Below are 11,955 nucleotides of genomic sequence, written 5' to 3'. Positions count from 1 at the left end.
TTTCCAAAGGGTACTTCATGGCTAGCATCGATTTAAAAGATGCATACTATTCAGTACCCATACGAGGTGACCACAGACGTTACTTAAAATTTAACGGGATGGGACAACGCTGGAAATATAAAGCACTGCCAAATGGGCTAACATCAGCCCCCAGCCCTAGCGTTTCTACGCAAACGCTTACATATGGTTATGGCATATTTGGATGACATACTCATTGTGGGCATAACTTTGGAATTGGCCATACTAACTGTAACAGCCACAAAACAGTTGTTTGAAAAACTGGGATTTATTATCCATCCAATTAAATCTAAACTAACACCGTCCACTACTATGGGCTACTTGGGATTCACCATTGATTCAGTCCACATGACGGTGACACTACCTAAGGGAAAGGCCAGAGAAATAATAGAGGTTTGTAACAACCTCATTGACATCACAAATCCATCCATCAGATTGGTAGCCAAAGTAATTGGTAAAATGGTGGCTGCTTTCCCAGCCACACAATTTGGACCTTTACATTACCAAAACTTACAGAGAGCTAAAATTCAAACTCTAAAAATCAATGCAGGTCACTTTGACAGACCTATGAGACTACCAATCCAAGCCAAAACGGAGCTAAAATGGTGGATCGATAATATCTGGTTTTGTTCCAACCTTATCATTGTCAGTAACCCTTCGATGGTACTACAAACGGATGCCAGTGCACTGGGGTGGGGAGCCACCAATACCATCACCAGCTGTGGAGGTAGATGGACAGTGCAGGAGGCATCTTTCTTACTGACACTGGGTATAAATTACTTGGAAATGTTGGGAGCATTTCATGGACTTAAGTCATATTGTACAGAAACACACCACCAGCATGTTAGATTACAAATAGACAATACCACTGTGGTAGCATACATCAACCACATGGGCGGCAACAAATCGATATCATGTGACAATCTCGCTAATTCAATTTGACAATGGCGCATCCAGAGAAATATTTGGATATCAGCCACTTACCTACCAGGGAGACTAAATTTAGTGGCAGACACCAGGTCACGCAAATTTAATGAAAACACCGAATGGATGTTAAACAAAACAGTGTTTGCTGAAATCACAGCAAAATACGGGAAACCGGATATCGATCTTTTCGCGTCCAGACTAAACAACCAGATATCTAACTATGTTTCATGGGAACCAGACCCTGGGGCAGCTGCAATAGATGCATTTTCACTGCATTGGGGGAAATGGTTTATCTACGCATTCCCTCCCTTCTGCCTCATCAGTCGGGTATTAAGGAAAATACGACAAGACTCTGCGTCTGGTATTTTGATAGTACCCGACTGGCCTACACAACCTTGGTTCCCAGTGGTGCTAAACATGGTATTAGAACCATGTACGACAATCCCACACAGACCAGATCTACTTCTACATCCCGTGACAGGGGATAGCCATCCAAGACATAAAAGCTTGAACTTGTTAATTTGTAGAGTTTAAAGATACCACTTCTACAACTGGGACTCACGGACCAAACAGTAAACATCATCTCGGTGGCCCAAAGAGAATCGACAAAGAAACAATATCTGGTCTACATAAGGAAGTGGGAAAAATACTGCCAAAAGAACAGAATCACCAACAGGAATATGAACATCCCATCTGTTTTGGAATATCTGGCAGGCCTACACTATGATGAAGGGCTCAGATACAGTGCCATCAACAGCGCCAGAAGTGCCCTGTCGACATACTTATGGCAAGGGACAGAGCGTTACACGGTAGGGACTCACCCCCTCGTAACCAAGCTCATGAGGGGAATGTTTAACACTAACCCCCCTAAAACCAGGTACTCCCATATATGGGATGTAACAATTGTCCTGAAAACACTCAGGAACTGGTCACCAGCAGCAACCCTGTCCTTACATAGACTTACATTAAAAACAGTCATGTTGATGGCATTGGTTACGGCTCAGAGGGTCCAATCACTGCAAAAACTTAGACTGGACAACATGACCTCCTCGCCAGACGATATCATGTTTCATATTTTCGAACTGGTGAAACAAAACAGACAGGGATCGGCAGGCCTCAACATCCAATTCAGGTCATTCCCTGCAGATGACCGCCTCTGTATAGTAAAACATCTATTACTATACATAGAGAAAACTAAAAACTTGAGAGGCAATGAGAAGGGACTGCTGAACAGCCACAAGAAACCTCACAAAAAGTGACGGTCCAGACAATCTCGAGATGGCTGAAACAGGTACTGACGCATGCCGGGGTGGATATAAATGTGTTCAAATCTCATTCCACCAGGGCCGCAGCTACATCAGCAGCAGTACGACTGGATGTGCCCATGGACCAAGTCCTCGAAGCAGCAGGATGGTCAGGGGAAAGAACTTTCCAGTTATTTTATAACAAACCAGTGAGGGAGACTGGAACATTTGCAGAAAGAATTTTAAATTCTGTAATTTGATTAAAACCCATAAATAGGGTTATATTTGTGTTAATAAATTTTATGATTTCAATAACGAATCATGTACAATTATGTTAACACTATTCCTCCCACAGTCAAGGCAGACGTGTGCATGGACGTTTCCGCGGCATGAAATCACAGAGCTTTGAAGTCTTCACGTAGTCACTCACGTGACTCCGAAGTAAAATAGTAAGATTAAACGAGAACTTTGAAGTTTGAAGTTTGATCTGTATTTTATGAAGAGTTACGATGAGGGATTACGTGCCCTCCGCTCCCACCCAGATCATGTACTTAACTGGTACCTCTTCTCTAATCTTACTATGTTTAGTCATTACAGTTATCTGTGATGCTTTGAAGAATGACACGCATGCGTCCTAGCGGGCTTCTTCACGTAATCCCTCATCGTAACTCCTCATAAAATACAGATCAAACTTCAAACTGGTAAATTCTCATTTAATCTTACGATTAATCCACCAACCTGAGAAAACCCACGTGGTCACAGGGAGAATGTACAGACTCCATATGGACAGCACCTATGGTCAGGATCGAACTGAGGACTCTAGCGTTGTAAGGCAGCAACTCTACTGCTGTACCACTGCGCTAGTTATGTAAACTATTTTTTGAGAGTTATCAATCTATGGCGTATTGGTGTTACATACACAAACTCTTTTTTTCAGTTAGTGGCAGTTGTAGTGATACAGATGCCAATAGTAGAAATAAAATGAAGTAGAAAGGGTAAAAGGACATCTGTTATCAGCAATGAGGGTTGGATTGAGCTGTGTTTGTAGCTCTGTGTCGAAGGTGCATGATTTAAAATTATTGTAAAACCATTCTGAAGAAGGAAAAATGTTTATGCACCAACAATGGTAAACAACACATCAAAGGGTGACACTATATATGATGTGAATCATTGTTCGTCGAACAATCTGCTAGATTGTTCCCAGTCATCAAGATATTTGACGCTCTTAAATAAAGTCTCAATTGCCTCCTGATCTATGTAGTGTGTTTGAAAGTTTGCTTTAACACAGTTTAAAATTTGGAACACCTAGAAAGACTTGATGAACAAAAATATACTAAATGTTTTATACATATTTAATGAACTGTTCATTTTCCAGCAAGATTTGTTGTAAAAAGTTTTAAGCAGATTATTTCTTGTTAAACCATGCTTTTTGTCCACCTGATCAACTCCATTTAAAATGATAAAAGTATCATTTTGGCAATAGTTCCAGCAGTGGACAGGTTTACAGTATCCAAGACTTTGTATTTACTTTAATTTCTTGTTGCCAGTATTGCCTAAGTAAACTAGACACAAACTGGTTTGCAAAAAAAGACACAAATTGCTGGATTAACTCAGTGGGTCAGGAAGCATCTCCGGAGAACATGGATAGGCGATAGTTCCGGACGTGACATTTCGTTTAAGTATGCCTACCCCATCTATTTTATTAATATAATATGCATTATGCAACAGATGAATAAAACTGCACATAATAGTCTTTTATCTAGCTAAATTTTATGGGGCATTCGATGAATGCTACTTTGATAAAATACATTGTGTTATAGAATCATTCAGTTTAGAGCCAAGCCCTTCGATCCAACTCAGTACAGTTCAAGAATAGTAGAGCATAGGAACAGACCTTTTGGCCCACACTATCTATGCCGAGCATGATGCCAAGTTATCGCATCTGCCTGTACATGATCCACATCCCTCTATTCCCTGCATGTATTTATCTAAAAGCCTCTTAAACACCATTATAGTATTGGTCTCCACCACCTGGCAATGCAAACCGCTATTCTCTGTGTAAAATCGTATAGCTATGTCCTCTAGGGTGGACATTTCCATCCTGAGAATAAGGTTATGACTGTCTACTGTATACATGACTCTCATAATTGTATATACTTTTATTGTCTTCCCTGAACCTCCAGTGCTCCAGATAAAATAATCCACCTATCCAACCTCTAACCAACCTCTCCCTGTAGCTGAAACCCTCCAATCCAGACGGTGTTCTGGTAAACTTCCTCTGTACCCTTTCCAATGCCTCTACATCTTTCCTGTAATGAGACGACCAGAACTCAAGTTCAAGTTCAAGTGAGTTTATTGTCATGTGTCCCTGTATAGGACAATGAAATTCTTGCTTTGCTTAAGCACACATAAAATAGTAGGCATTTACCTCAAAACAGATAAATGTGTCCATATACAATGATATCAATAAATACACACATGAATAAATAAACTGATAAAGTGCAAATAGAAAGTGGTTATTAATGTTCAGAGTTTTGTCCGAGCCAGGTTTAATAGCTTGATGGCTGTGGGGAAGTAGCTATTCCTGAACCTGGTTGTTGCAGTCTTCAGGCTCCTGTACCTTCTACCTGAAGGTAGCAGGGAGATGAGTGTGTGGCCAGGATGTTGTAGGTCTTTGATGATACTGCCAGCCTTTTTGAGGCAGCGACTGCGATAGATCCCCTCGATGGAAGAAAGGTCAGAGCCGATGATGGACAGGGCAGTGTTTACTACTTTTTGTAGTCTTTTCCTCTCCAGGGCGCTCAAATTGCCGAACCAAGCCACGATGCAACCGGTCAGCATGCTCTCTACTGTGCACCTTTAGAAGTTAGAGAGAGCCTTCCTTGACAAACCGACTCTCCGTAATCTTCTCAGGAGTAGAGGCGCTGATCAGCTTTTTTGATAATTGCGTTAGTGTTCTCGGACTAGGAAAGATCTTCAGAGATCTGCACGCCCAGGAATTTGAAGTTCTTGACCCTTTCAACCATCGACCCATTGATATAAATGGGACTGTGGGTCCCCATCCTACTCCTTCCAAAGTCCACAATCAGTTCCTTGGTTTTGCTGGTGTTGAGGGCCAGGTTATTGCGCTGGCACCATATGGACAGTTGCTCGATCTCTCTTCTGTACTCCGACTCATCTCCATCAGTGATACGTCCCACAACAATGGTGTCGTCAGCGAACTTGATGATGGAGTTCGCACTGTGGTTGGCTACGCAGTCATGGGTATAGAGTGAGTACAGCAGGGGGCTGAGCACGCATCCTTGAGGTGCTCCCGTGCTGATTGTTATCGAGGCTGACACATTTCCACCAATACAAACAGACTGTGGTCTGTGGATGAGGAAGTCGAGGATCCAATTGCAGAGGGATGCGCAGAAACCCAGTTCTGCGAGTTTGGTAACCAGTTTGGAGGGGATGATTGTGTTGAATGCTGAGCTGTAATCGATGAATATCAGCCTGACATATGAGTTTTTGTTGTCCAAGTGGTCCAGTGCGGAGTGGAGTGCCAGCGAGATCGCATCCACCGTTGATCTGTTGTGGTGGTAAGCGAACTGCAGTGGGTCCAGGTTTTTGTCGGGGTAGGAGTTGATTTGCTCCATGATCAGCCTCTCAAAGCACTTCATCACCACCGGCATTAGTGCCACTGGTCGATAGTCATCGAGGCACGTCACCTTACTCTTCTTGGGCACCGGTATAATTGATGCCCTTTTAAAGCAGGTGGGGACCTCAGACCTCAGAAGTGAGAGGTTGAAAATGTCCGTAAAACCTCCCGCCAGTTGGTCCGCACAGGTTTTTAGAACACGACCGGGTATACCATCAGGTCCAGGTGCTTTTCGGGGGTTCACCCCTCTGAAGGATTTCCTGATGTCGGTCTCTGTGACTACTGAAATGCCATCACAGCGAATGGGGGATCGGGAAGGCACATCAGTATTCTCCCTGTCAAAGCGTGTGTAAAACGCATTGAGCTCGTCAGGGAGTGATGTTTCACCGACATTCAAGCTGCCTCCTGGTTTCGCCTTGTAGGAGGTGATTGCATTCAGGCCCCGCCACAGCTGCCGAACATTTGTCTCATCCTCCAGTTTGGAGCACAATACTGAACTGAACTGAACTTTATTTATAGAGCACTTTAAAAACAACCACTGTTGCAACAAAGTGCTGTACATGACTAATCATAAACATAACATAGAAACATAGAAACATAGAAATTAGGTGCAGGAGTAGGCCATTCGGCCCTTCGAGCCTGCACCGCCATTCAATATGATCATGGCTGATCATCCAACTCAGTATCCCGTACCTGCCTTCTCTCCATACCCCCTGATCCCCTTAGCCACAAGGGCCACATCTAACTCCCTCTTAAATATAGCCAATGAACTGGCCTCAACTACCCTCTGTGGCAGAGAGTTCCAGAGATTCACCACTCTCTGCGTGAAAAAAGTTCTTCTCATCTCGGTTTTAAAGGATTTCCCCTTTATCCTCAAGCTGTGACCCCTTGTCCTGGACTTCCCCAACATCGGGAACAATCTTCCTGCATCTAGCCTGTCCAACCCCTTAAGAATTTTGTAAGTTTCTATAAGATCCCCTCTCAATCTTCCAAATTCTAGAGAGTATAAACCTAGTCTATCCAGTCTTTCTTCATAAGACAGTCCTGACATCCTGACATAACGGACTAGAAGGGTCGAGATGGCCTGTTTCCGTGCTGTAATTGTTATATGGTTGTTATAAAACAAAACAATAAAGGCAGTAAAAACAATAAAAAACAATAATAGAAACACTAAAACAAGAGCAAAGTCTCATGCAGGGGCGAAAGCAAAGGAATAGAAAAGGGCTTTAAGACTAGTTTTGAAAATGGACAGTGAAGGGGCCTGTCTAATGTGCAAAGGTAGAGTGTTCCATAATGTCGGAGCAGCAACAGAAAAGGCTCTATCCCCTCTGAGCTTCCGCTTAGACCTCGGTACCTCCAGGAGCAGCTGATCAACTGACCTGAGGCACCGAGCAGGAGCGTAGGGATGAAGCAGCTCAGAGAGGTAAGGCGGGGCGAGACCATTTAAAGATTTAAAAACAAATAAAATAATCTTAAACTCTAAAGTACACAGGCAGCCAGTGAAGGGAGGCCAGAATAGGTGTTATGTGCTCCCTCTTACGTGTTCCAGTTAAAAGGCGAGCAGCAGCATTCTGAACCAACTGGAGACGTGCAAGGGAAGATTGGCTGACTCCAAAATAAAGTGCGTTACAGTAATCCAGCCGAATCGTGATGAAGGCATGGATTACTGTTTCAAAATGCTGTCGTTCAAGAATGGGCTTCACCTTTGCCAGCTGCCTTAAATGAAAGAAGCTGGACTTAACTACCACGCCTATTTGACGATCTAATTTAAAATCACTGTCCATCTTAAAACTCAAGTTTAAAACTATTGGCTTCACATACAGTGCCAAGGGACCCAAGTCAACAGGGGGAGGTTCACGGGAGCCATTGGGACAAAACACTATCACTTCTGTTTTCTTTTCATTAAAATTAAAAAAGTTTAGGGCCATCCAGGATTTAATGTCATCAAGAAATAACAGGTGGTTTGACTGAGAAAGCATCTTTCTTCTTCAGCGGCACATATAATAATAATAATAATAATAATAATAATAATAATAATAATAATAAATACTTTATTGATCCCCTCAGGGAAATTCAGATGTCCAGAAGCCCCCAACCAACAAACCCACAGATTCAAAATGAACGCAGACAGAAAATACACTGTGGACACTACCCGAGAGCAATAAATACTTAAAAAGACCAATAATTAACAATTAAAAATTAAAAATTGCAAGAATGCATCCCCCTACAGCCTAGCGGTCCGAATTATAAAATCTAATGGCTGCAGGGGTGAAGGATCTCCTGAACCGCTCCGTTCTACAGGGCAGGGAGAGGAGCCGGTTGTTGTTCCGAGTGCTCTTTTGACTCTCCAGAATTACATGGACGGGATGCCCGGGGTTTTTCAGGGTGACCTGCACCTTGTGCCTCATACGCCTCTCAAGCACATCCATCCCAGTCTACTCTCCCCTCCAGCACTGAGCTAGCTCGTTTAACCAGTTTGACCAGCTTCTTGTTGTTTTTTTCACTAATGCTGTTGCCCCAGCAGACAACAATGTAGAAAATAACACTTGCAACCACAGTGTTGTAAAACATGTGCAGCATGTCACTACACACATTGAAGGATTTGAGCCTTCTGAGGAAAAAGAGTCTGCTCTGGCCATTTTTGTAGAGGGAGTCAGAGTTGACAGACCCGTCCAGTTTGTTATCAAGGTGCACTCCATGGTATTTATATGTCTGCACCACCTCAATGTCAGCCCCAGCAGCGTTGACCGGCTGAAGGGGGAGCTTGGACCTGCCAAAGTTAACCACCATCTCTTTAGTCTTAGTTGTGTTCAGGATGAGACAGTTCTCTTCACTCCAGGCACAAAAGGAACTGGTCAAGTTCCTGTATTCCTCCTCCTGCCCGTTCCTTACACATGCCACAATCGGTGTATCACCTGAACTATTTGACTATCATCAGCATAACAATGAAAAGAGATGCCATGCTTTCTAAGAATGGAACCCAGAGGAAGTAAGTACAGTGAGAAAAGCAGTGGCCCTAACATTGAGCCCTGTGGAACCCCATATGACAGAGGAGCGGAGGAGGATTCAGAACCAGCAAGGCTTACACACATAGTGTTCAAGAAGGAACTGCAGATGCTGGAAGAACGAAGGTACACAAAAATGCTGGAGAAACTCAGCGGGTGCAGCAGCATCTATGGAGCGAAGGAAATAGGCAACGTTTCCTTCGCTCTATAGATGCTGCTGCACCCGCTGAGTTTCTTCAGCATTTTTGTGTACCTTCAGGCTTACACACATAGTTCTGTCTGCTAGGTAAGATCTGAACCATTCCAGGGCACTACCACAAATGCCCACTAAGTGCTGTAACCGAGATACTAAAATATCATGATCCACTGTATCAAAGGCAGCAGATAGGTCCAGCAGGACAAGAATCACATAATCACCAGAATCATTAGCTAGGAGGATGTAATTAAAGACCCTTAGCAATGCTGACTATGTGCTATGCATAGTTTTAAACCCAGACTGGAAAACCTCCCGAATATTATGCTCGTCCAGGAAAAGTTTTAACTGAGCATAAACAACGTTCTCCAAGATTTTAGAGATAAAAGGCAACTTGGAGATGGGCCTAAAATTGGGCAATACAGTTTGATCCAGGACAGGTTTCTTAAGCAGGGGTTGCACTACTGCATGTTTAAAACTTACGGGGACAACTCCAGAACACAGACTGCTGTTAATAATGGCAAGAACCGACTGCCCTATACTGGGGAAAACCTCTTTAAAAAGATGGGGAGGGAAAGCATCACAAGGGGAACCTGATGGCTTAATATGGCTAACCAAATCCTCTAAAAGCGACAATGTCACAGGCACAAACTTATGAAATACCACCAAGCATGGGACAGAATCAGAGGGGTCAGAGGCAGGAGCTGAAATGAGAGCCCTTATGGTAACAACCTTATCAATGAAAAAGTGCAAGAAGTCATTGCACATTTCAGAGGATGCTTCCAAACAGACAGGCTAATTGGGCATTAAGAACAGAGTCAAAGGTTTTAAATAACACACGTGGGTTGTGACGATTATAATAGTCTAAAGATACTGCATGTACTTGTAATTTGATATAAAGTTCCTGTTGTAGTTTGACTTGTCAAAATGCAACACTTAACACTTATCTGAATTAAATTCTATTGGCCATTCTTTGGCCTACTTGCCCAGTTGATCAGGATCCTGGTGTAATTCTTGATAACCATCTTCACTATCTACAGTCCCATCTATTTTAATGTCCTAGTTTTTAACAGAAATTTACATATTTTTATTAATGGCTTTTTTGCTTCAATCAGTCAAATTCATGGCATCTCATGGTTACAGGATATTATGTATTAACAATCAATATATCATTTTTGGAGAGCAGTTTATTTAACTACATGGGACTATTCATTTTAGGGAATCTTGAATTTGATCCGCTAGCTTTTATTCAAATTCTTCATAGTATCTTTATTGGGACGTACTTCCATTCTACCTCCACTAGATTTAAATAAAGTACGGAAAAAAGGTTTGATGTGGAATCCACCTACAACTTTGTTGACCTCTGCATTGCAGTTTTGAATATTTGCCTCCAGAGTCATTCTATGGCATTATATAAGACTAGACCAAGTGCAGACCTGTTTCCCCAACGGCGTTTGCGGGGGGGGGGGGGGGGGGGGGGGGGGGGGGTGAGAGGGGAGGGAGGAGGAGGAAACGGGATAGATTTGGGAAAGGAGAGCTGGGTGGGTTGTAAGAGGGGGGGTTGGGAAGGGAGATGGGGGGGAGGGGGGGATGGGGAGGTAGGGGAGGAGGGATGGGGAGAGGGGTGGGGGGAAAGAGGGGAAAGAGTGGGGAGGGAGAGTGGAGGGGAAGGGGGAGAGAAGTGGAAGAGTGGGGAGGGAGGAGGAGAGGGGTAGCGGGAGTGATGGAAGAGGGACAGAGGGATAGGGGGAAGGGGGTGGGGGGAGAGAGGGAAGGGGGTGGGGTAGAGAGGTAAGGGGGGTGGGGTAGAGAGGGATGGGAGAGGGGTGAGGAGAGGGGGAGGAGAGAGTGGGAGAGAAGTGAAAGAGTGGGAAGGGAGGGAGGGGTAGAGGGGTAGCGGGAGTGATAGAAGAGGGGCGGGGGAGTGGTGGTGGAAGAGGGACAGAGGGGTAGGGGAAGGGATGGGGGAGGGAGGGGAAGGGAGGGGAATGGAGAGGGGTGGGGATGGGAGAGGTGTGGGGTAAGGGGATAGAAGTGGAAGAGTGGGGAGGGAGGGGGGTAGGGGGGAATGGTGAAAGAGAGACAGAGGGGTAGGGGGAAGGGGGTGGAGGTAGAGAGGGAAGGTGGGTGGGGGAGAGAGAGATGGGTGGCAGAGGGAGAGGGGTGAGGAGAGGGAAACATAGAAACATAGAAATTAAATGCAGGAGTAGGCCATTCGGCCCTTCGAGCCTGCACCGCCATTCAATATGATCATGGCTGATCATCCAGCTCAGTATCCTGTACCTGCCTTCTCTCCATACCCCCTGATCCCTTTAGCCACAAGGGCCACATCTAACTCCCTCTTAAATATAGCCAATGAACTGGCCTCAACTACCTTCTGTGGCAGAGAGTTCCAGAGACTCACCAATATCTGTGTGAAAATTGTTTTCCTTATCTCAGTACTAAAGGATTTCCCCCTTATCCTTAAACTGTGTCCCGCTTGTCCTGGACTTCCCCAACATTGGAAACAATCTTCCTGCATCAGACAAATGCAATTCAGGACATTTCTCTTCACAAGCAAATTCAGAATGACAGTTAGTGAAGAATTCGAATAATCGCTGAGCGTTCAGATGCTGCGCGCGCCTCCTGCACCAAAGGGGGGGGGGGGAGCGTGTGTCGTCACACACAAAGATCTTGTAGCGGAGAGTTCCGCTATAAGATCTTTGGTCACATACTAAGCTCGCGCCTCCACAAACAGATGAGTGTCTTCTTGAATGGAGAGCGCGTGGCCACCTCCACAAACAGTTACACACACTGTGGACCCGCCCCCACAAAAAATATTGTGTGAGGAAGGGGAGGACGAGGGTGGAGAGGGGGAGGGGGAGGGGGGAGGAGGATGGGGGAGAGAGGTGAAGGGGGGGGGGGGGGGGGGGAGTGGGCGTGCATGAG

Source organism: Leucoraja erinacea, chromosome 2, assembly GCF_028641065.1.
Source record: "Leucoraja erinacea ecotype New England chromosome 2, Leri_hhj_1, whole genome shotgun sequence".
Lineage (NCBI taxonomy): Eukaryota > Metazoa > Chordata > Chondrichthyes > Rajiformes > Rajidae > Leucoraja > Leucoraja erinaceus.
This window is presented reverse-complemented; position numbering follows the sequence as displayed.